Below are 27345 nucleotides of genomic sequence, written 5' to 3' on the forward strand. Positions count from 1 at the left end.
AGAAGATGCATCAACCTCAGTTTGTGGCTCACAAGATGAGGCATTTAAGGTATTTGATCTAAACGGTTTCTTGACACCTAAGCCTAGTCCAGGCTTAGCAAAAAAGGAGACCCATTCTCCTTTTTCCCTTTGTCTTCCATTCCTTTTCAAGTTCCCATGTTTGTGAGGGAGAAATGTGACAAACCAAAAGAAATACGTTATTTCTTTGTAATAAGCCAAAAGAAACTCAAGTCTTTCTGCTGGTGGCCAGCAGGAGGCAGAGTGATTTCTTTCCTCATGATGTCCCAATCTGCATTGCTGGAAACCTGCTACTGAAAGAAGTTAAAAGCTGCCTGTGAATGTAATGTACAAAAGAAAGGTTACCAAAGGAGAAACAAACTCCGGCAGGTACGGTGGCTCACGCCTGTAATCCCAGCACTTTGGGAGGCCAAGGTGGGTGGATCACTTGAAGTCAGGAGTTTGAGACCAGCCTAGCCAACATGGTGAAACCCAGTCTCTACTAAAAATACAGAAATTAGCTGGCCGTGGTGGCGCATGCCTATAATCCCACTTACTTGGGAGGCTGAGGCAGGAGAATCGCTTGAACCCAGGAGGCAGAGGTTGCAGTGAGCCGAGATCACGCCACTGCACGCCAGCCTGGGCGACAGAGCGAGACTCCATCTAAAAAAAATAAATGAATAAAATAAAACAAGTACAAACTCAAACTAGAGACACAAGTTAATGGTGTTTATTGTGGTGGGGTTAGTGAGCCATCCCATGATTTCCTCTTGAGTATATCATCCCTGGTTTGTGTTTGCCAGCTGGGGAATGAGGTGAGGTTTGTAAGGCTATTTCTTTCTCTTTTCTTTTTTTTTTTTTTGGCAGTGTCTTGCTCAGTCGCCCAGAATGGAGTGCAGGGTGCAAACACTCACTGTAGCCTCAACCTCCTGAGCTCAAGTAATCTTCCCATCTCAGCCTCCCAAGTAGCTGGGACTACAAGCACACGCCACCACACCTGGCTAATTATTTTTTGTAGCGACGACGATTCACCATGTTTCCCAGGTGAGTCTCAGAACACAGGCTTAAGTACTCCTCCCATCTTGGCCTCCCAAAATGCTGGGGTTACAGGCATAAGCCACTGCGCCTGACTGAGAATATTTTTTTTTCCTTTCTTTTGTAGACAGGATCTCGTTTTGTTGTATAGGCTGCTCCTGAACTCCTGGCCTCAAGCAGTCCTTCCACCTCAGCCTCCCAAAGTGCAGGGATTACAGGTGTGAGCCACTACACCCAGCAGTTGGTGCAATTTCATTTTAATACAAGTGAGGAAGTTAAAATATGGAGATAAGTTACTTGTAAGGTAGAAAGGCTGGTTAGCTGAAGAGCTTGAGTTAGTATCTTAGGCTTTTATATTATTTCTTCCCACTATTCCTGGCTTCCCTGGTCCTCAATTTTAATTTGTGGCCTTAAGAAGCCTGGGGTGTGGCCAGGCACAGTGACTCACACCTGTAATCCCAGCACTTTGGGAGGCCAAGGCGGGTGGATCAGGAGGTCAGGAGATCGAGACCATCCTGGTTAACATGGTGAAACCCCGTCTCTACTAAAAATACAAAAAATTAGCTGGGCATGGTGGCAGGCGCCTGTAGTCCCAGCTGCTCAGGAGGCTGAGGCAGGAGAATGGTGTGAACCCAGGAGATGGAGCTTGCAGTGAGCCGAGATTGCGCCCCTGCACTCCGGCCTGGGCGACAGAGCGAGACTCCATCTCAAAAAAAAGAAGCCTGAGGTGCCAAAAATGTTTGGGGCTGTCTATATTTTGTGTTACTCCTTAGCCTTTTTTTTTTTTTCCTTTTAGTTCTTCACCACTGCACACTTGGCAGGATGTATTTCATTTTAAAACTTGCCAATCCATGTCCTTCACTCCCATACGATAGGGCTAAGCAAACAAAGCAAACTGATTCTGCAATGCTTCTAAATAGTTATTCCTGCTCATTATTTTAGCTAGATGTATTCTAAAGTCTTTATCCCAAAGAGTTGAATCAAAGGTTCGTCCACTCCTCCGACATGATTGTGCTGACAAGCCTCTCAGCTGAGCCATCTAATATGCAGGGTGGCAGGGATGAAGTCACCATTACTGTCCAACAGCTTTTATTTTAAGCTGGTGTGGGCTAGGCATATTAAAGACAGGCAAAAGAAAAATAACTTGGAGAGTTGCCATTGAGGATATATCCACAGTGAGCCAACAGCACCCACACAAGCAGCCCTCGTCTGTATAATGCCCTGTACTGGGTCTTGAGGGAGATTAAAAAAGATCTGTTCCACCCTGGGGAACTTGAGATGTGGCAATAGCACACAAATGTAGGCAGATTTATAGTTCTAAGCAGAGTTCCAATAGCTAAGCTAAGGGAAGGAGAGTCAGGAGATAAGCTGTTAGCTGAATTTTTTTAAAGACAGATGACTTACTAGTAAAGAAGGTGGGACCTCCCATGCTTGGGCTGCAATATTTTAAGTCCCAAGTGACTGTTGAATTCTCGCTTTGCAGTTGGAAAAATAAGCTGTTTTTGGCCAGATAAACAGTGTAAGAGGTCATTTCTGCTCTAGAGGAACATGTAACCTAATTGAGACACTTCTACATATAATGCAAGATAGCATATGGTTAGTCAGGTAGTAGAATTCTGAGAAGAGAAAATCCGACTGGACTCATAAGGTAAATATAAGTGGTGGAAATGGAAATTTAACTGGGCCTTGAAAGGTGGGTAGTATTTAAACAGTCCAGTTACTTAATAAGTGCCCACAATATGCCCAGCATTGTGCTAAAATACAAGGTAAATGATATGTGGCTGCCTCTTTCAAGGAGATTACATTGTAATGGTGGAACTACACATGAAGAAATCATATTACAGTGTTATACTTGCAGCAGTGGTGGTCTAGCTATACAGAGGAATAGGGATGAGTAATTAATAATAGTTGCTTTTTTTTTTTTTTGAGACAGTCTCACTTGATCATTCAGGCTGGAGTGCAGTGGTGTGATCTTGGCTCACTGGAACCTCCACCTCTGGGTTCAAGTGATTCTGCCTCAGCCTACTGAGTAGCTGGGATTACAGGCATGTGCCACCATGCCCTGGTAATTTTTGTATTTTTGGTAGAGATGGTGTTTCACCATGTTGGCCAGGCCAGTCTTGAACGCCTGACCTCAAGTGATCCACCCACCTCGGCCTCCCAAAGTGCTGGGATTGCAGGCTTGAGCCACTGCTCCTGGCCTGATTTTTTTTTTTTTTTTTTCTTTTTGAGATAGAGTCTCACTCTTGTTGACCAGGCTGGAGTGCAGTAGTGAGATCTCGACTCACTGTAACCTCCGCCTCCTGGGTTCAAGCTATTCTCCTGCCTCAGCCTCCTGAGTAGCTGGGACTACAGGCGACTGCCACCGCACCTGGCTCATTTTTGTACTTTTAGTAAAGACTGTGTTTCTCCATGTTGGCCAGGCTGGTCTCGAACTCCTGACCTCAGGTGATCTGCCTGCCTCAACCTCCCAAAGTGCTAGGATTACAGGCGTGAGCCACCACGCCCAGCTGTGGTTTTTTGTTTTTGTTTTTGTTTTGAGACAGGGTCTTGCTGTGTTACCCAAGCTGGAGTGCAGTGGCATGATCTCAGCTCACTGCAACCTCCACCTTTTATGTTTAAGCTATTCTCGTGCCTCAGCCTACCGAGTAGCTGGGACTACAGCTGCGCACCACGATGCCTGGCTAATTTTTGTATTTTTAGTAGAGACGGGGTTTTGCCATGTTGACCAGGCTGGTCTTGAACTCCTGACCTCAAGTGATCTGCCTGCCTCGACCTCCCAAAGTGCTGGGATTACAGGTGTGAGCCGCCATGGAGGCCTAGTATTTTGAGTACTTACTATGTGTCAAGCCCCATGCTAAGTGCTTAATTTACATCTCATTTAATGCTCACAACAATTTTATGAAGTATATACTCTTAGTATGTCCATTATACAAATGGTAACACTAAGACAAAATAACTTGCCTAAGCCCTAAGTCACACAGCTTCTGAGAGCAGTGACAGGATTTACTCCGCTGCCTGCAGAGGGATAGGGAAAAGAATGGTCAGGAAAGGTTTCAGGAGAAAGTTCTGAAGGATGAGCAGGATTTCTCCAGAATGGTAAGGTGAAAGGGGGCATTTTGGTAGAGGGACCAACAAGTAGAGAAGGATGAGAGGGATGGACTCTTCGGTGTTTCTATAGTGGCAGTATCAAGTGAGTCCTGGAGAGTGTCTGGAGACCTGGCCAGGAAGGTAGACAGGAGTCATGTTACAGAGGATATGATATGCAGGCAGGCCTAGGTTACAAACAAGGGATATAGTCAGATTTGTGTTTTAGGTAGGTTGCTGCCAAGTTGTGTGGAAAAGGGATTTAAAGGGGAATGGATTTAGTGATGGACTGGTTCTAGTGTTAGGCTGCCTGGTGTTAAATCCTGATTTTGGCCGGGCATGGTGGCTCACACGTGTACTTTCAGTACTTTGGGAGGCCGAGGCAGGTGGATCACCTGAGGTCAGAAGTTCGAGACCAGCCTGGCCAACATGGTGAAACCCCCGTCTCTAGTAAAAATACAAAAATTATCCAGGCGTTGTGGCGGGTGCCTGTAATCCCAGCTACTCGGCAGGCTAAGGCAGGAGAATCACTTCAACCCAGGAGGCGGAGGTTGCAGTGAGCCGAGATCAAGCCACAGCACTCCAGCCTGGGCAGTAAGAGTAAAACTCCATCTTGAAAAAAATAAAATTTTTAAATCCCGGTTTGTTTTTTTAATAACTCTGGACAAGTTTCTTTAACTTTCTGCCTCAATTTACTTACTTGCACAATAGTAAAGATATGGTACCGACCATGAGGGTGATTGTAATGATTAAGCAAGATAAGGCTTGTAAAGTCCTTACTTCAGGGACTACAGAAGTGCGTAAAACATGGTTCCGGCCGGGCGCGGTGGCTCAAGCCTGTAATCCCAGCACTTTGGGAGGCCGAGACGGGCGGATCACGAGGTCAGGAGATCGAGACCTCCTGGCTAACACGGTGAAACCCCGTCTCTACTAAAAAATACCAAAAAACTAGCCGGGCGAGGTGGCGGGCGCCTGTAGTCCCAGCTACTCGGGAGGCTGAGGCAGGAGAATGGCGTAAACCCAGGAGGCGGAGCTTGCAGTGAGCTGAGATCCCGCCACTGCACTCCAGCCTGGGCGACAGAGCGAGACTCCGTCTCAAAAAAAAAAAAAAAAAAAAACATGGTTCCGTCTGGGTGTGATGGCTCACATCTGTAATCCCAGCACTTTGGAACGTGAAGGTGGGTGAATGGCCTGATGTCAGGAGTTGGAGACCAGCCTGACCAACATGGTGAAACCCTGTCTGTACTAAAAATATAAAATTAGCCAGAAGTGGTGGGTGCCTGTAATCCCAGCTACTTGGGAGGCTGAGGCACGATAATTGCTTGAACCTGGGAGGCATAGGTTGCAGTGAGCCGAGATTGCACCATTGCACTCCAGCCTGGGCAACAAGGCGAAACTCCGTCTCAAAAAAAAATAAAACATGGTTCCTGCCCTCAAGGAGTTTACAGCCTATAGAGGGATATAATAAAAACAAATAGACAAGGAATTGGAAGGGATTGGTGCTAAGACAGGGATAAACACAAAATGCTCTAGAAGCACAGAGTGGGGGAACCTACCCAATTTGAGAAGGTGGGGAAGGACAGGAAAATCCTCTCAGAAAATAGCTTCTAAGCTGAGATCTGATTAAGTGGAAGAATTTATTCAGGTAAAGGGGTTAGATCGGGAAAGAGGTCTTCTGGGTGGAAAGAACTACGTAAAGTTATTCAGAGTTATTACATTCTGCAAACTGGGACTAATTCAGAGTAACTGTAGTGAGCATCCAAGGGGCAAGGCCAAGCTGGGCATAGTGGCAGGTACCTGTAATCCCAGTTACTCAGGAGGCTGAGGCAGGAGAATCGCTTGAATCTGGGAGGCGGAAGTTGCAGTGGGCCGAGTTAGCACCATTGCATTCCAGCCTGGGCGACAAAGTGAGATTCTGTCTCAAAAAATAATAATAAATGAAGTATCAATGGTGAAGTTTGAAGTAACTCAGGTGAAGTAACACCTAAGTGGAAATTCCATACTCCACTCAGTAAACCATTATCATGGGCTAGTTGAATTGTAAGACACTTTATTATGTTGCTACAATATTTCAGGTGAGAGATGGTTAGGAACCAAGGAAAGTGATGACAGTGGGTATAAAGAAGAGTAGACAGGGCTGGGCACGGTGGCTTATGCCTGTAATCCCAGCACTTTGGGAGACTGAGGTAGGCGGGGATCACCTGAGGTTGGGAATTCAAGACCAGCCTGGCCAACATGATGAAACCCCGTCTCTACTAAAAATAGTAAAAATTAGCTGGGCGTGGTGGCGGGTGCCTGTAATCCCAGCTACTACTCAGGAGGCTGAGACAGGAGAATCACTTATCGCAGGGGGCGGAGGTTGCAGTGAGCCAAGATCGCACCATTGCACTCCAGCCTGGGCTACAAGAGCAAGACTCCATCTCAACAAAAAACCCAAAAACCAAATACAAAAGAAAAAGGACTTGAGTATCCATTTGATTTGGCAGTTAGTAACCTTTTTGAGACCAATTTCAGTGGATTTGTAGAGGCGAAATCTGGCTTGTAGAACTAAGTAATGTGGAGAGGTTTTGTGGTTGTTTTAGGATGGCAGCAATGGAGGTATATTTATTGAAACAGTGAAAGGAATAAGTAAAACCTGGAGCTCATTAGAGAAAGATAGCCAAAAAGCAGGGTTCTGAAGAGAAAGGAGATGAAATGAGCACAGGTGGGTATCGTTTAGTTACATGGTCTACTTCTGCAGACATTTGCTGAGCACTTACCATGTGCCAGCCGTGTGGGGTTAGCCTAGTTGGGAAGCCAACTGAGGAAGAAAGTGGTCTCAGGTAGGACTATATATGCCTCATCCTGCTGGAGACTCAAGGTGAAAATATAACAACAGTAAACTCCCAGCTGTTTGTTATTGACCGGGGCTAGGTAATTTATAGGAGTCCTTGTCTGACAGTTTTAGTCAGACTTGTAAAGTAGGATGTTAGAGAGGTGGGAGTGTAAAAAGTATAAACATAAAAGGACATAGAAGAGAGGAGGGGCTAGGCCCAATGACTCAGGCCTGTAATCCTGACAGTCTGGGTGGCTGAGGCAGGGGGATTGCTTGAGTCCAGGAGTTCAAGACCAGCCTGGACAACATGGTAAGAACTCATCTCTACAAAAAATGAAATTAGCCAGGCGTGGTGGCACACGCCTATAGTCCCAGCTACTTGGGAGGGTGAGGTAGGAAGATCTTGACCCAGGAGTTCAAGACTGCAGTGCACAATTACCATGCTTGTGAATGGCCATTGCACTCCAGCCTGGGCAACATAACCAAACCCCATCTCTTTAAAAAGGTGGGAAGGGGGTAATTAGGAAGCAAGCAATGTTGAGGTTCTAATAGATTGGTACCATAAACATGTGCCAATCCATATCTTTGTGATATTTTCTCTAGAAGCACCTAGCTCCCTGGGCACAAGAGCAGGGAAGACATTATTGTTTAGATCCTGGGTCGTGATTTGTAGATGGATAAAGTATACTAAGAAGGAAGCAAGGGGATGAAAGTGCTGGTGAAAGATTGTGTAAGGAATCTCTCTGATTATGGCTAGATAAGAAAATAGGCTAAGGAAGGGGTGATAAACTGGTCAAGCCAGGCGCAGTGGCCCACACTTGTAATCCCAGCATTTTGGGAGGCTGGGGTTGGTGGATCACGAGGTCAGGAGTTTGAGACCAGCCTGGCCAACATAGTGAAACTCTCTCTCTACTAAAAATACAAAAAATGATCTGGGTGTGGTGGTATTCGCCTGTAATCCCAGCTACCAGGGAGGCTGAGGCAGGAGAATGTCTTGAACCTGGGAGGCGGAGGTTGCAGTGAGGCAGGATTGTGCCATTGCACTCCAGCCTGGGTAACAAGAGCAAACCCCTGTCTCAAAAAAAAAAAAAAAAAAACTCTGGTCAAGAGAATTATTTGTTTCTTTCTTTATTATTTGTCTATTTTTAAGAGAACCCTTTATAAAGTCAAAGAGCAGATGATTTAGAAGCAGAAATGATTAACCTGGAAGTTCAGCACATTGTAGCAAGAATACAAAATTTTAGATTGGAGCCAAGTGGTGGCTCATGCCTGTAATCCGAGCACTTTGGGAGGGGAAGATTGCTTGTGCCCAGGAGTTCGAGACCAGCCTGGGCAACAAAATGAGACCCCATCTCTACAAAAAAATTAAAAAATTAGCCATGCATGATGGCATGCGCCTGTGGTCCCAGCTACATGGGAGGCTGAGGCGGGAGGATAGTCTGAGTCCAGAAAGTGAAGGCTGAAAATGAGCTGTGTTTGCACTACTACACTCCAGCCTGGGCAACAGAGTGAGACTCTGTGTATAAATAAATAAAACTAAGGGAGTTTCTTCACATCCAGCTGTGAAAGTAGTTTGCTAATGTATCTGGAGTTTTGCTGTTATCTTTTGTTAAAAATCAACTTGCCGGGGTGAGGTGGCTCACGCCTATAATGCCATCACTTTGGGAGGCTGAGGTGGGAGGATCACTTGAGTACAGGAGTTTGAGACCAGCCTGGGCAATGTAGGGACACCCTGTATGAAAAATTTAAAAAAAAATTAGCCAGGCGTGTTGTGTGCCTGTAGTTCCAGCAATGGGAGGCTGAGGTGGGAGCATCAATTGGGCACAGGAGGTTGAGGCTGTAGTGAGCTGTGATTATACCATTGCACTCCAGCCTGGGCAACAGAGCAAGACCCTGTCTCAATAAATAAAGTAGCATCAAATTGATACATATCCTAGAGTAGTTACCTTTTTTTTTCTCTGAGCTCCAACAGGAAACAATAGTATTTACATTTTTAACTGAAGACAAAACTCTGCATAGGAGAAATTCAAACATCAGACATATGAGGGTGTTTTTTGGCAGAGGCAACTTACTGTCAATAAAGTCACCCCTGGTGAATGCCACCTGCTCACATGTACAAAAGAAAAGTCATATAGTGATCATGAGTCCTGGTTTGACCTTAAGGTCCACGTCTGAAGTGTCGTTTATGATTAGGGAAGTCTGAGTCATCCTTAGGCTTCCTCTATTGCATTTGAGTCATTTCCTTTTCTACAGACCCAAACTGTACAGCCCAGGATATTTCTTTTTTTTTTTTTTTTTTTTTTTTTGAGACGGAGTCTCGCTCTGTCGCCCAGGCTGGAGTGCAGTGGCCGGATCTCGGCTCACTGCAAGCTCCGCCTCCCGGGTTCGCGCCATTCTCCTGCCTCAGCCTCCCGAGTAGCTGGGACTACAGGCGCCCGCCACCTCGCCCGGCTAGTTTTTTGGATTTTTTAGTAGAGACGGGGTTTCACCGTGTTAGCCAGGATGGTCTCGATATCCTGACCTCGTGATCCGCCCGTCTCGGCCTCCCAAAGTGCTGGGATTACAGGCTTGAGCCACCGCGCCCGGCCTGGATATTTCTTTTAAGAAGGCTAACACGGTGAAACCCCGTCTCTACTAAAAATACAAAAAAACTAGCCGGGCGAGGTGGCGGGCGCCTGTAGTCCCAGCTACTCGGGAGGCTGAGGCAGGAGAATGGCGCGAACCCGGGAGGCGGAGCTTGCAGTGAGCCGAGATCCGGCCACTGCACTCCAGCCTGGGCGACAGAGCGAGACTCCGTCTCAAAAAAAAAAAAAAAAAAAAAAAAAAAAGAAATATCCAAAAGTACAGAGTTTTGGAACTAAAGGGACATTTGAGATCATTGAGTTCAGTATACTCGTTTTACAAATGGTGAAACTGGCCGGGCACGGTGGCTCAAGCCTGTAATCCCAGCACTTTGGGAGGCCGAGACGGGCGGATCACGAGGTCAGGAGATCGAGACCATCGTGGCGAACACAGTGAAACCCCGTCTCTACTAAAAAATACAAAAAACTAGCCGGGCGCGGTGGCGGGCGCCTGTTGTCCCAGCTACTCGGGAGTCTGAGGCAGGAGAATGGCATGAACCCGGGAGGCGGAGCTTGCAGTGAGCTGAGATCCGGCCACTGCACTCCAGCCTGGGCGACAGAGCGAGACTCCGTCTCAAAAAAAACAAACAAACAAACAAAAAAAACAAATGGTGAAACTAAGGCCAAGAGGAGCATGTCCTTGGCCTGATTGCACAGCCTCTGTTGGGCAATTTTGCCTATATCAAGAAGGGTATAGGAAAATATCCTATTCTCTAGAACCACCTGATTTCACAGCAAATCTGGATTCTGGCTTGAATTTATTTCTGTCAGAAGTAAACTAAAAATATTTGGTGTGAAAGTCTGAGAGGGACTCAGGCCCCAGGGGAACAAGCAGGCATCTGTGGTATATCCCCCTCAAATGGTTTTTTGTTTGTTTTAGACAGAGTTTTGCTCTTGTTTCCCAGGCTGGAGTGCAGTGGTGCAATCTTGGCTCACTGCAACCTCTGCCTCCTGGATTCAAGCCGTTCTCCTGCCTCAGTCTCCCGGGTAGCCACCACACCCGGCTAATTTTTTGTATTTTTAGTAGAGACAGGGTTTCATCATGTTGGCCAGGCTGTTCTTGAACTCCTGATCTCAGGTGATCCACCCGCCTTGGCCTCCAAAGTGTTGGGATTACAGGTGTGAGCCACCAGGCTCGGCCCCCCTCAAATGGTTTTATCTGTCACACTGGTGCCCCTGCAATGGACAAAGGAGACGTTTCCTGTAGGACCAGCATCTCTGTACTCAGGTTTTTCAGTCTTGGAACTGCTGACATTTGGGCCAAGTAATTCTTTGTTGCAGGGACTGTCCTGTGCATTTCAGGATGTTTAACAGCATCTTTGTCCTTTACCCATTAGTTGCTTAATCAGAACAATCAGAAAAGTCTGGGCCCAGACATTGCCAGTTGCCCCCTGGAGTTGCCTGGTTGAGAATCACTGTGCTGACTTAAGAAAGGGGCTCTTGTTGTAATCCCAGCACTTTGGGAGGCTGAGGTGGGCGGATCACAAGGTCAGGAGATCGAGACCATCCTGGTTAACACAGTGAAACCCCGTCTCTACTAAAAATACAAAAGTTAGCTGGGTGTGGTGGCGGGCATCTGTAGTCCCAGCTACTCGGGAGGCTGAGGCAGGAGAATGGCCTGAACCCGGGAGGCAGAGCTTGCAGTAAGTGGAGATCGCACCACTGCACTCTAGCCTGGGCAACAGAGAGAGGCTCTGTCTCAAAAAATAAATAAATAAAAGGTGGGGGTGCTCTTGTAACTCGGGTTTGGGCCCATTTAGTCCTCATGGCAGTATCTATACTTATTCCTGCATCCCCATGCCTAGCTGCCTTTTTCTCACCTTTCTTTCTGAGGCTACCACACCTTTATCAGATGAGATCCTCCAACCTCTTTTTACCCTCAGTATCTCCAAAAGTGCCACCTGGGTTGAAAATGAGAAGCAAAAGCATCTACCCTTCCCCCTCTTGCACCAAGGGTGTCCCTTATTAGATAGGAATTTACATAATTGGTAAAAATAAGATATCATGGGCTGGCCACAGTGGCTTACACCTGTAATGCCAGCATTTTGAGAGGCTGAGGCAGGAGGAGTTCTTGAGCCCAGGAGTTTGAGACCAGGCTGGGCAATATAGTGAGACCTTGTCTCTACAAAAAATTTTAAAATTAACTGAGAGTGGTGGCCGGCGCCTGTAGTCCCAGCTACTCAGGAGGCTGAGGCAAGAGGATTGCTTGAACTTGGGAGGAGGAGGCTGCAGTAAGCCAAGATCACACCACTGCCCTCCAGCCTGGGTGACAGAGCCAGACTCTGTCTCCAAAACAAAAGACAAAGTGCGTACAAGGCTCAGCTCTTAACTATGACTGCTATGAATCAAGGAAAGACCCCTTCCTTGAGGGTGTGCTGGGAGAGGGGGATAGATGAGAGCACACCAAGAGAATCTGCCTTTTTTGCGCAATTTCCCCTTGACTCAGCGGTCACACTTCCCTTCCCCAGCCCACACTTGTCCTCACCAGTGCCTGTATTTAGAAATGCAAGCCGGTGTTGTCATAGAAAAACAGAAACCAGATGGTTGCTATGGAGATTTGTTTAAATACACCTAGAACATGGCCCAGACTCTGGCAGTGGTGAGTAGCAATTCTTACTAGGACCTGCATTTTTCTTCCTCTTAATTTGCTATTTCCCCAGCCTTTTCTATTCTTGCTACATTTTCATGCTTCTCACTCCTGCTCCCAAATGCCACTTCCCACCTACCAGTACTGTTCTTAAACATCTCCTGTGTCTCAGGAAGTCACTGTTTAAGAACAGACTTATTTACCCTTTTGAGCCTTAGTCCCTTAATCTGTAATATGGGAATAATCTGTAATATGGGAATAATGACATTAAAAACTTTATATGGGCCAGGTGCAGTGGCTCAAGCATGTATCCCAGCACTTTGGGAGACCAAGGCAGGTGGATCAATTGAGTTCAGGAGTTCAAGACCAGCCTGACCAACGTAGTGAAAACCTGTCTCTACTAAAAATATAAAAATTAGCTGGACATGGTGGTGCACACCTGTAATCCCAGCTACTTGAGAGGCTGAGGCAGGAGAATTGCTTGAACCCGGGAGGCAGAGGTTGCAGTGAGCTGAGATCGTGCCACTGCACCCCAGCTTGGGCAACAGAGCGAGACTGTCTAAAAAAAAAAACCTTGTACGGGCTGGGCTGGGCATGGTGCCTCATGCCCACAATCACAATCCCAGCATTTTGGGAGGCCAAGATGGGAGGATCACTTGAGCCCAGAAGTTTGAGACCAGCCTAGGCCACAAAGACAGACCCCATCTCTACAAAAAAAAAAAAAAAAAAAAAACTTAAAAATTAGCCAGGTGTGGTGGCACACACTTGTGGTCCCAGCTGTACCAGAGGCTGAAGCAGGAGGATCCCTTGAGCCCAGGAGGTCAAGGTTGCAGTGAGCCATGTCTACACCACTGCACTCCAGCCTAGGCAACAGCCTGTCCCAAAAACGAAACTAAAAATCTTATATGCTTTTGTTAGAATTTAAAAAGAGGGGCTGGGCAGGGTGGCTCACGCCTGTAATCCCAGCACTTTGGGAGGCCGAGGCAAGTGGATTACTTGAGGTCAGGAGTTCGAGACCAGGCTGACCAACATGGTAAAACCCCGTCTCTACTAAAAAATACAAAAATCAGCCTAGCGTGGTGGTGGGCACCTGTAATCCCAGCTATTCAGGAGGCTGAGGCAGGAGAATTGCTTGATCCCGGGAGGCAGAGGTTGTGGTGAGCCAAGATCATGCCACTGCACTCCAGCCTGGGCAACAGAATGAGACTCTGTCTCAAAAAGAAACTTGTATCATGGCTGGCAAAGTAGATAATAAATGGAATTTGGTTTTATGCTAAAATAAAATCCTAGAGCCAGGTGTGGAGGCAAGTGCCTATAATCCCAGCTACTCGGAGGCTGAGGCAGGAGGATTCGTTGAGCCCAGGAGTTCAAGACCAGCCTGGGCAACATAATAAGACCTCATCTCAAAAAAAATAATAATAAAAATAAAAATCCTACTCTAGGGCACCTGGGAACCAACCAGTGGGTACCTTTGGAAATCCTGGTTTATGCTTCCTCTCAGACAGTGGGAAAAGCTATTGTGGGAGTTTCCCCTGCCATGTAGACTGATGGAAGAGCAGAATTGTGGAGGAGCAGGATTGCTTTGTTTTGTCTTTGTTGTACTCAGCTGGAAAGCTGTTTAAGGAAAGAATCTGGTCATATGACCTCCTTTCTGCAATTGGAAATGAACGCCACAGGGAACAGAAGATGTAAGACACAGAATCATCCTTGCCTGGCTAAAATGGAAGAGGATAAAGGAAGCAGAATACTTTCCGGGCTTTTGGCTTTTATTACCCTCCTCTGACAGACCCCTGTCCAAGAGGCTGGCTGTGTTGTTGTGCCAGGCTAGAGCTTGTTCCTATTATAAAATCTGTGTGTGATGTCTGTTGAGTTTTTTGGAAAACAAAAAACTTATATTTAAAATACAAGGTATTAGAGGGCAGATAATTCCACCCTTGGAAATAAGAAAGAGTTTCTTTTTTTCAGCTTGAATGTACTGTACAGCTGTGTTTCTGCGGTAGGTCTCAGCTCTTAGTGAGGAACCAGAAAAAGGAAAACATTACCCACTTTGCATTTCACTTCTGTTCTTTTCCTGTGAGACAGATATTACTATCCTATTTTTACAGGTTAAAAAGCACAGATCAGGCCGGGCGCGGTGGCTCACGTCTGTAATCCCAGCACTTTGGGAGGCCAAGGTGGGTGGATCACGAGGTCAGGAGATCGAGACCATCCTGGCTAACACAGTGAAACCCCGTCTCTACTAAAAATACAAAAAATTAGCCGGGCGTAGTGGCGGGCGCCTGTAGTCCCAGCTGCTCGGAGGCTGAGGCAGGAGAATGGCATGAACCCAGGAGGCGGAGCTTGCAGTGAGCCGAGATGATGCCACTGCACTCCAGCCTGGGCGACAAAGCGAGACTCTGTCTCAAAAAAAAAAAAAAAAAAAACCACACAGATCAATTGAAAAAGAACTGGATGGATAACTACTAAACTGAGAATTGCTACAACCAGGCACACTAGCTCACGCCTGTATTCCCAACACTTTGGGAAGCTGAGGCGGGTGGATCACGAGGTCAGGAGATCGAGACCATTCTGGCCAACATGGTGAAACTCCGTCTTTACTAAAAATACAAAAATTATCTGGGTGTGGTGGCGCGTGCCTTAATCCCAGCTACTCGGGAGGCTGAGGCACAAGAATCGCTTGAACCCAGGAGGCGGAGGTTGCAGGGAGCTGAGATCGCACCACTGCACTCCAGCCTGGCAACAGAGCGAGAAAAAAAAAAAGAAAGAAAGAATTGTGGTTACTTCCAGAAGAGAATTAGGGGAATGAGATTGGAAGTGGTAATCATAGGAACTTTAGTGCCATCTATATTTTCCTTTTTTCCAAGGAAAATATTCATGTATTAATTGTTTAATTAAAAATTAAATTTTAAGCTTTGTGCAGTGGCAGTATCATAGCCATTGAAATTTGTCCAAGGTACAATTATTGCTAACTGAAAATGTTTCGGGCCAGGCGTGGTGGCTCATGCCTATAATCCCAGCACTTTGGGAGGCCGAGGCAGGTGGATCACAAGTTCAGGAGATGGAGACCATCCTGGCTAACACTGTGAAACTTCATCTCTACTAAAAATACAAAAATTAGCTGGGCATGGTGGCAGGCTCCTGTAGTCCCAGCTACTCAGGAGGATGAGGCAGGAGAATTGTGTGAACTCGGGAGGCGGAGCTTGCAGTGAGCCAAGATTGCGCCACTGCACTCCAGCCTGGGCGACAGAGTGAGACTCTGTCTCAAAAAAAAAAAAAAAAAAAAGTTTCGAACCAGGCACGGTGGTTCATGCCTGTAATCCCAATACTTTGGGAGGCCAAGGTGGGTGGATCACCTGAGGTCAGGACTTCGAGACCAGCACAGCCAACATGGAGAAACCCCATCTACTAAAAGTACAGAAAGTAGCCGGGTGTGGTGGCACACTACTGTAATCTCAGCTAGTCGGGAGGCTGAGGCAGGAGAATCACTTGAACCTGGGAGGTGAAGGTTGCAGTGAGTCAAGATTGCACCACTGCACTCTAGCGACAGAGTAAGACTCCAGAGTTGAGACTCTGTCAAAAAAAAAAAGAAAAGAAAAGAAAAGGTTTCTGTTGGCCAGGCACAGTGACTCACACCTGTTATCCCAGCACTTTGGGAGGCCAAGGCAGCCAGATCACTTGAGTCTAGGAGTTTTGAAACCAGCTTGGGCAACATAGAGAGACCCTGTCTTTACAAAACTTTAGCCAGACATGGTGGCACGTGGCGTGGAAGGATCACTTGAGCCTGTGAAGTCGAGGTTGTCGTGAACTGTGATCTTGCCACTGCACTCCAGCCTGGGTGATAGAGTGAGCCCCTGTCTCAAAAAAAAAAAAAAAAAAAAAAAAGAATTTTCACATATCCCACTGTGATGACTTACAATATAGTTGACATTAGCAATTTTTGACAGTCTCTACAGAAACTGACTAAAAAAAAAAAATTAAATTTCAAGCTGGGCATGGTGGCTCATACCTGTAATCCCAGCACTTTGGGAGGCCAAGGCGGGTAGATCACCTGAGGTCAGGAGTTCGAGACCAGCCTGGCCAACATGGTGAAACCTTGTCTCTACTAAAAATACAAAAATTAGCTGGATGGTGACGCATGCCTGTAATCCCGGCTACTTGGGAGGCTAAGAATCACTTGAACCCAGGAGGCAGGAGGTTGCAGTGAGCTGAGATCGCGCCATTGCACGTTAGGCTGGGTAACAAAAGTGAAACTCCATCTCAAAAAAAAAAAAATTAAATTTCAAATTAAAAGGTAAGGCTATTTTATAATTTTGTTTTTTTTTTTTTTAATTTGAGACAGAGTCTCGCTCTATCACCCAGGCTACAGTACAGTAGTGCAATCTTGGTCCACTGCAACCTCCACATCCCGGGTTCAAACGATTCTCCTACCTTTGCCTCCCAAGTAGCTGGGATTATGGGCACCCGCAATCACACCTGGCTTATTTTTGTATTTTTAGTAGAGATGGAGTTTCACCATGTTCGCCAGGCTGGTCTCAAACTCCTGACCTCAAGTGATCTGCCCGTCTCGGCCTCCCACAGGCATGAGCCACGGCACCTGGCCCTATTTTATAAAACTGTAATGAAACTCAGAAAAGATAATTCATCTAAGATCACTTGATAAATGACAGACTCCAAAGCCCATGGCTACTTGACCAAATCACTTTGCTCTGTGTACATCGTTATAGAGAACTAGGTTTGGAGCCAAGAGGGACTCCTGATTTATCCCTCTCATGGGCAGTAGGTTTGTTCTAGTGGGCCCTTGGCCTTAGCTTGGTTTTCTTTATCAGTAAAGGAGAGTGTGACCAGATCATGCCATACCAACTTGATGGCCTAGGCCTAGAGCTTGCCTTGTGAGGTGTGACTAAATCACATAACCTCAGATAAGGAATGAGGGAAGATTTAAAGCAGGATTGATAAAGGAGATTATGTTTTACACTTAACAAAATCTTAAACTGGATGTTTCAGCTGGGGTATCAAGATCTAATAGATTTGAAACTCCGAAGGGAGACAGCAGATGGAAATGCAGTATTTGAAAGGAAGTTACCAAGAACAGTTGCACAACTCTTGAACCCCCTCACCCATTTCAAGAGTATAAAAAGTGAAGACAGAAGGCCAGATGCAGTGGCTCACCCCTGTAATCCTAGCACTTTGGGAGCCTGAGGCAGGAGGATCACTTCAGGCCAGTTCAAGACCAACCTGGGCAACATGGTGAGACCTTGTCTCCACAAAAAAAATTAAAAAATTAGGCTGGGCGCGGTGGCTCTCGCCTGTAATCCCAGCACTTTGGGAGGTCGAGGCGGGCAGATCACAAGGTCAAGAGATTGAGACCATCCTGGCCAACATGGTGAAACCCTGTCTCTACTAAAAATACAAAAAATTAGCTGGGCGTGGTGGCATGCGCCTGTAGTCCCAGCTACTTGGGAGGCTGAGGCAGGAAAATCACTTGAATCTGGGAGGTAGAGAGATTGCAGTGAGCGCTGAGATCGCGCCACTGTACTCCAGCCTGGTGACAGAGCGAGACTCCATCTCAAAATAAAAATAAAAATAAAAATAATTTGTTTTAAAAAATTAAAAAGCCAGGGGCAGAGGCTCATGCCTGTAATCCCAGCACTTTGTGAGGCTGAGGCGGGCGAATCACTTGAGGTCAGGAGTTCAAGATCAGCCTGGCCAAATGGTGAAACTCCGTTTCTACTAAAAATACAAAATTAGCAGGGTGTGGTGACAGGCGCCCTGTAATCCCAGCTACTCTGGAGGCTGAGGCAGGAGAATCACTTGAACTCGGGAGGTGGAGGTTGCAGTGAGCTGAGATCACACCAGTATACTCCAGCCTGGGAGACAGAGCAAGAATAATCCATCTAAAAAAAAAAAATTAGCCAGGCATGGTGGTGCATGCCTGTAGTCCCAGCTACTACTCAGGAGACTGAGGCAGGAGGATCACATGAGTTTGAGGCTGCCAGGAGTTTGAGGCTGCCGTGAGCCATCATCATCCCACTGCACTTCAGCCTGGGCCACAGAGTGAGACCCTGTCTCAAAGAAACAACAAAAAAGTGGAGATTGGGTTTACAAAATGGCTTTCTTTGGAGAGAGCTACTACCATGCTGTGAGCCCTATTCAATCCCAAAGAGAAGAGGTGGGGAATGGCCAGGCAAGGTGGCTGACACCTGTAATCCCAGCACTGTGGGAAGCCGAGGTGGGTGGGTCACCTGAGGTCAAGAGTTTGAGACTAGTCTGGCTAACATGGTGAAAACCCATCTCTACTAAAAATACAAAAAATTAGCCAGGCATGGTGACGGGTGTCTGTAGTTCTGGCTACTTGGGAGACTGAGGCAGGAGAAACACTTGAACCCGGGAGGTGGAGGTTGCACTGAGCTGAGATCGTGCCACTGCACTCCCTCCTGGGCAACGAGAGCAAAACGCCGTCTCCAAAAAAAAAAAGGTGAGGAGTAATTCTGTCTTCTCAATCCTAAAGTGGCTTCAAGACCACTGAAACATTTTGTATTTGTCCTTGTATCCAAGGATAATCATTAGACTGTGTATGACTCACAGTAGAGGAATTTCAAGGCAAAGACAGAGCCTGAGGTAACAAAGTAGAGAGTCACATCCTGGAAGTCGCCACACTGGCTTCTGATAAAGGGTCACATATACATGAATCCTGTGGACCATGTGTGGAGCCAGTTTAAATCCTACTCAAGAGAACTGTCTGGATGCATAGTGGGGCTCTTCATGTGGAAAAGACCACTGGAAAACAAAAGGATAGTGAGAGAGTGGTGGCCATAGAAATGGAATACATCACCTCACTTCAGGAAGTTGCCACTGCCTTTGGAAAGCGCCCCCAGGGAAGCCTCTGATGGAGACATACAAATGCTTATGAGATAATTCTTAACATCAGCCAGGCCTAGACAGCATGAAGCCGCTAATAACCCTCCTTCTTCATTCTGCCCCATTCCTAGAAATATCAGTGTAGCAAAAGGAGAGAAGCCAACTACCCCTCTTTCACAGAGGCGAGCTGGCTGGCTCTGTTGACCCTAGCTGTGGGGTAGAGAGATTCTTACCGGTGATGAAAGCTCATGTGTTAATATATTTCTGAACCGAGAGTATGTTTTGCTACTTAAAGTGTTTGCAAAGACTGTTACCTAAAGGTGATCCACATCCGAGGAAAACCTCACTGAAATAAATTGTGCAGAGACAGGGAAAAACAAATTAAACTTTAATTTTCATTACATTTCTTCAGTTGATACTTGTTAAGCATTCCAGTTATAGTCATCTTTGTATTCTCTGAGGCACTTAATTGGCACTCATGATATTGAGATTATTCCTTCCAGTTTGTAGTGTGCCAAAGTACCTTTTGGTTAATATCCTCTCTATAATAAAACAACTCAAAAGACAGTTTTAGGGACTTAAATTTCAATAAATCTGGTTGATGCCAAGGAAACTTGAAATACATTAAAATAAAGTTAGTTGGAAGCTAACTGTAAGATCATCTAGCTCCAGGCCAGGCACGTGGCTCACCCTGTAATCCCATCACTCTGGCACGTGGCTCACCCTGTAATCCCATCACTTTGGCACACCGAGGCAAGCGGAGCTCTTGACCTTAGGAGTTAAGAGACCAGCCTGGGCAACATAGCAGAACCCTGTCTCTTAAAAAAAAAAATCTAGTTCCAACGAATGCTTCCTCAGTGAATCTTTTTCACAGTATCCCTGGAAAGTGAACATTTAGTCTCTTGAATAACTCCAGTGTCTTGAAATCTACTATCTTCACCCTCATGAAAACTTCAAGAGTTTGAGGACCACTTCTTTCTTTCTTTTTTTTTTTTTTTTTTTTGAGACAGAGTCTCACTCTGTCGCCCAGGCTGGAGTGCAGTGGCCGGATCTCAGCTAACTGCAAGCTCCGCCTCCCGGGTTTACGCCATTCTCCTGCCTCAGCCTCCCGAGTAGCTGGGACTATAGGCGCTCGCCACCTCACCCGGCTAGCTTTTTGTATTTTATTTTATTTTTTTTAGTAGAGACGGGGTTTCACCGTGTTAGCCAGGATGGTCTCGATCTCCTGACCTCGTGATCCGCCCGTCTCGGTCTCCCAAAGTGCTGGGATTACAGGCTTGAGCCACCGTGCCCGGCCAAGAATCACTTTTTTCTACAACAGCCTAAACATTCTCCCTCCCTTTAGCTAGTCCTCCTTGACATAGTGTGGACTCCTGGCATCACCTTGTCTACTCTCTGGATGAGCTCAAATGTGCCAATGTGCCTGTCTAACTTTGGTCCAGATGTGGCCTCACCAAGCCAAAAAGAACTAAGCCATTATCTGCTTGCTTGTAGACCTGGACCATAAGAGAGCCCAAGGCCCCCTTAGGTTTTCTTCACTACTTATGCTACTGACTCACATCAAACTGACACCTAAGCTGGACATGGTGGTGCACACCTGTAGTCTTAGCTACTCGAGAGGCTGAGGCAGAAGATAGCTTGAGCCCCAGGAGTCTGAAACCGGCCTGGGCAACATAGCAAGATGCCCATCTGACTACTAACAAACACCTACGGTGTTATGTTGGGGGTAAGGTAGGGTTGTTTTGATTTCATAATAATGCATTAATTTTATACAACATATAACAGATTAAAAACCAAAAAAAAAAAAAAAAGTCTGGGCGTGGTGACTCATGCTTGTAATCCCAGCACTTTGGGAGGCCAAGGCAGGCGGATCACTTGAGGTCAGAAGTTTGAGACCAGCCTGGCTAACATGGTGAAACGCCGTCTCTACTAAAAAAAAAAAAAAAAAAAAAAAAAATTAGCTGGCCATGGTGGCAGGCACCTGTAATCCTAGCTACTCGGGAGGCTGAGGGGGAGAATTGCTTAAACCCAGGAGGCGGAGAGGTGGAGGTGCAGTGAGCTGAGATGACACCACTGCACTCCAGCCTGGGCGATAGAGTGAGACTCCTCAAAAACGACAAAAAAAAAAAAAAAAAAACAAAAAAAAACTACAAACAAGGCCAAAGTCTTCCTTGCTGTTATTCCAAGTCCTGGTCCTTTCCTTCCAGAGATAAACACGGTTTAATTTTGATTAAATATCCTTCCAACCCTTTTTCTATGTATTTACATGTAGAAATATATGGGACTTTTTTTTTTTATTGAGACGGGCCCGCTCTGTTGCCCAAGCTGGAGTATACTGGTGTGATCTCAGCTAACTGCACCCTCTGCCTCCCGGATCAAGCAATCCTCCCACCTTGGTCTCCAGAGTAGCTGGGACTACAGCACATGCCACCACGCCTGGATAATTTTCGTATTTTTTTTGTAGAGACAGTTTTGCCATGTTGCCCAGGCTGATCTCGAATTCCTGGACTCAAGTGATCTGCCTGCCTTGGCCTCCCAAAGTACTGAGATTATAGGCATGAGCCAACATACCCGGCTAGTTATATGAGACTTTTAAAACATAAATGGACAGGGCATAGTGCCTCACACCTGTAATCCCAGCACTTTGGGAGGCTAAGGCAGGAAAATCACTTGAGGCCAGGAGTTTGACACCATCCTGGGTAACATAGTTTTGTGTCTACAAAAACTAAAAAATAGCCGGGTGTGGTGGCACACAGTTGTAGTCCCAGCTACAGGGAGGCTGAGGTGGGAAGATTGCTTGAGCCCTGGAGGTCAAGGCTGCAATGAGCCATGATAGTGCCACTGGATTCCAGCCTGGAAAATAGAGCCAGACCGGGTCTCAAAAAAAAAAAAAAAAAAAAAAAAAAAAAAAAAAAAAAAAGTATCACATGGTTTGTATTATTCCAGATCTTCTTTTTACACTTAACATGTTTCAGAGAACTTGCATCTCCATATATATAAAGCTATCTCATTCATAAGAACTGCTATATTGTATCCTATAGTATGAATGTATTACAGCTTACTTAACCATTCTGTTGTTGGACATATAGATTGTTTCCAATTGTTTGCTATTACAATGTTTCAATGAAAATTATTTATGCCTCTTAGTGCTATATGGTAGTATTTCTCTAGGGTAAAATAAAAATTAAAAAATATATATATATAATATTATTTTATTTTAGACAAAGTTTTGCTCTTGTTGCCCAGGCTGGAGTGCAATGGCATGATCTCGGCTCATTGCTACCTCAACCTCCTGGGTTCAAGCGATTCTCCTGCCTCAGCCTCCCAAGTAACTGGGATTACAGGTGTGCAACACCACGCCTGGCTAATTTTTTAATTTTTTGTAGAGATGGGGTTTCATCATGTTGGCCAGGCTGGTCTCAAACTCCTGACCTCAGGTAATCCACCCACCTCGGCCTCCCAGAGTGCTGGGATTACAGGCATGAGCCACTGTACCTGGAGTCTCTAGGGTAAATATTGAAAGTTGCTGGGTCACAGGGTATGCACGTTTAAAAATTTTTTTTTTTAAGGGATGGAGTCTTGCTCTGTTGCCCAGGCTGGAGTACAGTGACACAATCTCGGCTCACTGCAACCTCCACCTCCTGGATCCAAGCGATTCTTCTGCCTCAGCCTCCCATGTAGCTGGGTCTACAGGTGCGTGTCACCATGCCCAGCTAATTTTTATATTTTTAGTGGAGACAGGGTTTCACCATATTGGCCAGGCTGTCTCAAATTCCTGACCTCGTGATCTGCCCTCGGCCTCCCAAAGTTCTGGGATTACAGGTGTCAGCTACCGCACCCAGCATTTAAAAATTTAATATGTACTTTTTGCAACCTAGAACTCATTGTTCAGTATGAGGTTTTTTGTTTTTGTTTTTGTTTTTGTTTTGAGACGGAGTCTCGCTCTGTCACCCAGGCTGCAGTGCAGTGGCCGGATCTCAGCTCACTGCAAGCTCCGCCTCCCGGGTTCACGCCATTCTCCTGCCTCAGCCTCCCGAGTAGCTGGGACTACAGGCGCCTGCCACCTCGCCCGGCTAAGTTTTTGTATTTTTAGTAGAGACGGGGTTTCACTGTGTTAGCCAGGATGGTCTCGATCTCCTGACCTCGTGATCCGCCCGTCTCGGCCTCCCAAAGTGCTGGGATTACAGGCTTGAGCCACCGCGCCCGGCCCAGTATGAGTTTTGATACATATAAGAAGGGATATTATGATACCTGAGACAGTTAACTAATGGGAGTATTGATAGCCGTAAAGGTTGGTTCCAGGCCAGGTGCAATGGCTCAAGCCTGCAATCCCCACACCAAGGTGGGAGTATTGCTTGAAACCAGGAGTTCAAGACCAGCCTGTGCAAGAAAGTAACAAACACCTCATCTCCACAAAAATATAAAAATTAGCTGGTATTGGGGCATGTGCCTGTAGTTGTAGCTACTCAGGAAGGGGAGGCTGAGGCAAAAGGATTGAGCCCAGGATTTGGAGGCTGCATTGAGCTTTGATGGCACCACTCTACTCCAGCCTGGGTAACAAAGACCTTGTCTCTTAATAAAAAAAGATTGATTCTAGGACTGTGGAATAGATGAACAGCATGGGATATGAGGGAAATCCTCAGCAGTATTAATTTTGCATTCCAATTTCAGGTTGACGGCACTTTGTTGGCTATCCATGGCTTTTTGTTTTAAAGGCTTTTATCTTGAGAACATGATGTCTGGAGTTAAAGGTATTGGCATATTCCACACATCTGTACTATTCTTGAGTGTGATTGCTTAAGGTGTCAAATTAAGAACCAGGCAGATCCCCACCACCTACACTATAAAGGACCCTAAAGTAAATTGGTTGAAGAAATTAGATCCCAAAGATTCTTGGTGAATTTTGAAGTCTTCATCAGTATATCCATATTAAAAGGAGCTGACGGGAAGCCAAAGTAATTATGCGCTGACAGGACAACTGGATCAGTTTCATTAAAAAGGCTAACTTGAAGATAAATCTTTTTACTCCAGCTCTTTAGAGGATCTGAAGTGACCTTGATGGACAGTGGAAGAAATCACAACATGGAATTCCTTGAATAAAAATGTATTGACTTTAAATAATTTGGTCTAATGTTACATATACACAATATAAAAACTATTTACGGCCAGGCACAGTGGCTCATGTCTGTAATCTCAGCACTTTGGGAGGCTGAGGCGGGCAGATCAGAAGGTCAAGAGATCGAAACCATCCTGGCCAACATAGTGAAACCCCGTCTCTACTACAAATACAAAATTAGCTGGCATGGTGGCGGGCGCCTGTAGTCCCAGCTACTTGGGAGACTGAGGCAGGAGAATCACTTGAACCCAGGAGGCAGAGGTTGCAGTGAGCCGAGATCATGGCATTGCACTCCAGCCTGGTGACAGAGCAAGAATCCATCTCAAAATAAACAACAAAAAAGAAAACCTCTTTACACTGTTAAAAAAAAAAATTGTAATATGTACTTACAGATTGCCCTAAATTGATTTAGATTCCCACCAACCTTGTAAGACTGCCATAAGCCATTTGCTCATACTTTCCTAATACTTGATATTAGATATGAGTGGTCATTTAATTTTTTTTTTTTTTTTTAAGAGACAGAGTCTCACTCTGTCGCCCAGGCTGGAGTACAGTGGCATGATCTTGGCTCACTGCAACCTCCACCTCCTGGGTTCAAGCAATTCTCCTGCCTCAGTCTCCTGAGTAGCTGGGATTACAGGCATGTACCACCACGCCCAGCTAATTTTGTATTTTTAGTAGAGACAGGGTTTCTCCATGTTGGTCAGGCTGGTCTCAAACTCCCGACCTCAAGTGATCCACCCGCCTTGGCCTCCCACAGTGCTGGGATTACAGGCATGAGCCACCACACCTGGCAACTTTATTTTTTTTTTTTTGATCTTTGCACTGAAGTTTGCATTTGACCCATTTAAACTGCATCTTAGCTGGGTGCAGTGGGGTATGCCTATAGTCCCAGCTACTTCAGATGCTAACATGAGAGGATCATCTGAGGCCAGGATTTAAGGCTGTAGTGTGCTATGAATGCACCTGTGAATAGCAGCTGTGCTCCAGCATATAGAGACCCTGTCTCTAAAAAATGAAAAAACAAAAGAGAAAAAAAACCCACCTCATTAGATTTGGTCCTGCCTGCCAAGATCTCTTTATATTCTGATTCTGCTATCCAACATATTATCTCTACCAGATTATTGATGTCTACAAATGTGATAATCTGTCATCAATGTTCTTAACTAAACCATTTGTACAAACATTGAATAGGACAGCACTCGGAACAGTATGCACTAGACACTTGTAACTGGGTATTAATCCATTATTAGTTAATAGGATTCTGAGTATTGTTTACATTGCCTCCTCAGCCAATAGCAACTGGGAGCCTAGTTCAACTGGAACGTGCAGCTGCAGGGCCCCATTGTAGACTTCACAGAAGAGAGGTCTGAGTTCTGTGTCTCAAGCCAAAAGGAGAAAAAAAAAATTTTTTTTTCTTTGAAACGGAGTTTTGCTCTTGTTGCCCAGGCTGGAGTGTGATGGCACGATCTTGGCTCACCACAACCTCTGCCTCCTGGGTTCAAGTGATTCTCCTGACCAGCCTCCCTAGTAGCTGAGATTACAGGCATGCGCCACCACACCTGGCTAATTTTGTATTTGGGTTTCTTCATGTTGGTCAGGCTGGTCTCGAACTCCTGACCCCAGGTGATCCACCCACCTCGGCCTCCCAAAGTGCTGGGATTACAGGTGTGAGCCACCGCGCCCAGCCCAAAAGGAGAAAAATTTAAATTGAATAGTAAGCAAGTCTTCTACCCATTTCTTGGGCTTCTGTCATCTGGGTCATTTCCTCTAAAGATCTGCTTCTTTCATTTCAGAACCCACAAATTTTCTAAATACCGATAAATTGTCATTGATTCTTCAATTTTGTATCACCTAGTTTGGGTCAACTACAGTTCCAATCTACCACATCCTTTCTGGCTTCACTTCTTTCCTTATTCACCTTGGACTTCATGGACTATTATCTCAAGACACTTTTACCACACCCTCAGTTACCTTTGTCTTTTGTTCTTTGGCCCAACCACCTCACCCCTCCCCAGTTCTAGATCAACGTAACCTTTATGTTTATTTGCTTATTCAATAAATATTTATTGAGTGCCTGTTGATATGCTAACAGTTGTTCTAGGTATTGAGGACACAGATGTATTTTCTCTCCTTCTGAGTGTTGGCTTCTGTTTTATGGGAGAGCATTAGTTAATCAGGAGTCGGAACTGGTACCAATATGTGGTTTCCAGCCTTAACTTGGAAGTCCTCATGGAGAGCCAAATGCCTTGTCAATTTCTCACAGCTGCTCTCCTTAAGCACCTCTTTCTAGTCCCAGCCTCTGCCTTTTGTAGACCACCTTACAGTCTGCCTCAAAAGGATAATAGACAAACCAGTGCCACATTCCCCAGAGTTCTTCCCTTTCCTTTTCCTTTTCGCCCTCCCTACCCTGCCCTCCCCCAGGCTGGAGTAGTACGGTGGCACAATCTCAGCTTCCTGCAACCTCTGCCTCCCGGGTTCAAGCGATTCTCCTGCCTCAGCCTCCCCAGTAGCTGAGATTACAGGTGCCCGCCACCACGCCTGGCTAATTATTTTTGTATTTTAGTAGAGACAGGGTTTCAAATGATCTACCTGCCTTGGCCTCCCAAAGCACTGGGATTACAGGCATGAGCCAGCACACCTGGCCTCTTCTCTTTTCTCTTTTTCTTTTTCTTTTGTTTTCTTTTTACTTTTCTTTTCTCTCTTCTCTTCTCCTCTTTTCTCTTCCTTATTTCTTTTTCCTTTTTTCCCTCACTCTGTCGCCCAGGTGGAGTGCAGTGGCATGATCTCGGCTCACTACAACCTCCACCTCCTGGGTTCAATCGATTCTCCTGCCTCAGCCTCCTGAGTAGCTGGGATTACAGGCACCCACCACCATGCCCGGCTAATTTTTGTGTATTTAGTAGAGACAGGGTTTTGCCATGTTGGCCAGGCTGGTCTCCAACTCCTGACCTCAGGTGATCCACCCTCTTTCTCTGTCTCTTCTTTCCTTCTTTCTCTCTCTCTCTCCTCTCTCCTCTCTTCTCTCTCCTCTCTTCTCTGTCTTCTTTCTCTCTCTCTCTCTTTTTCCCCCCCCAGACCAGGTCTCACTCTGTAGCCCAGGATGGAGTATAGTGGCGCCATCACAGCTCACTGCAGCTTCAACTTCCCAGGCTCCAGAAATCCTCCCACCTCAGCCTCTGAGGAGCTAGGACCACAGGTACACACTGCCACACTTGGCTTTTTTTTT

The 27345-nt window shown here is 45.9% G+C and overlaps 1 long non-coding RNA gene across 2 annotated transcripts; it reads left to right on the forward strand.

The window, feature by feature from the left end:
* Positions 1–151: 151 nt before the first annotated feature.
* On the forward strand, positions 152–24118 carry LOC141407220 (uncharacterized). 2 transcript variants are annotated; one of them, XR_012415239.1, is made up of 4 exons: positions 152–387; positions 865–1041; positions 23672–23751; positions 24032–24118. It is a non-coding gene; the product is annotated as an uncharacterized lncRNA (long non-coding RNA). The 2 variants fall into 2 exon arrangements; XR_012415240.1 differs by lacking the exons at positions 152–387; positions 865–1041 and adding an exon at positions 11942–12154.
* The last annotated feature ends 3227 nt before the right edge of the window (positions 24119–27345 follow it).

The sequence above is a fragment of the Macaca fascicularis genome, chromosome 1 (assembly GCF_037993035.2).
Source record: "Macaca fascicularis isolate 582-1 chromosome 1, T2T-MFA8v1.1".
NCBI classification, from domain to species: Eukaryota; Metazoa; Chordata; class Mammalia; order Primates; family Cercopithecidae; genus Macaca; species Macaca fascicularis.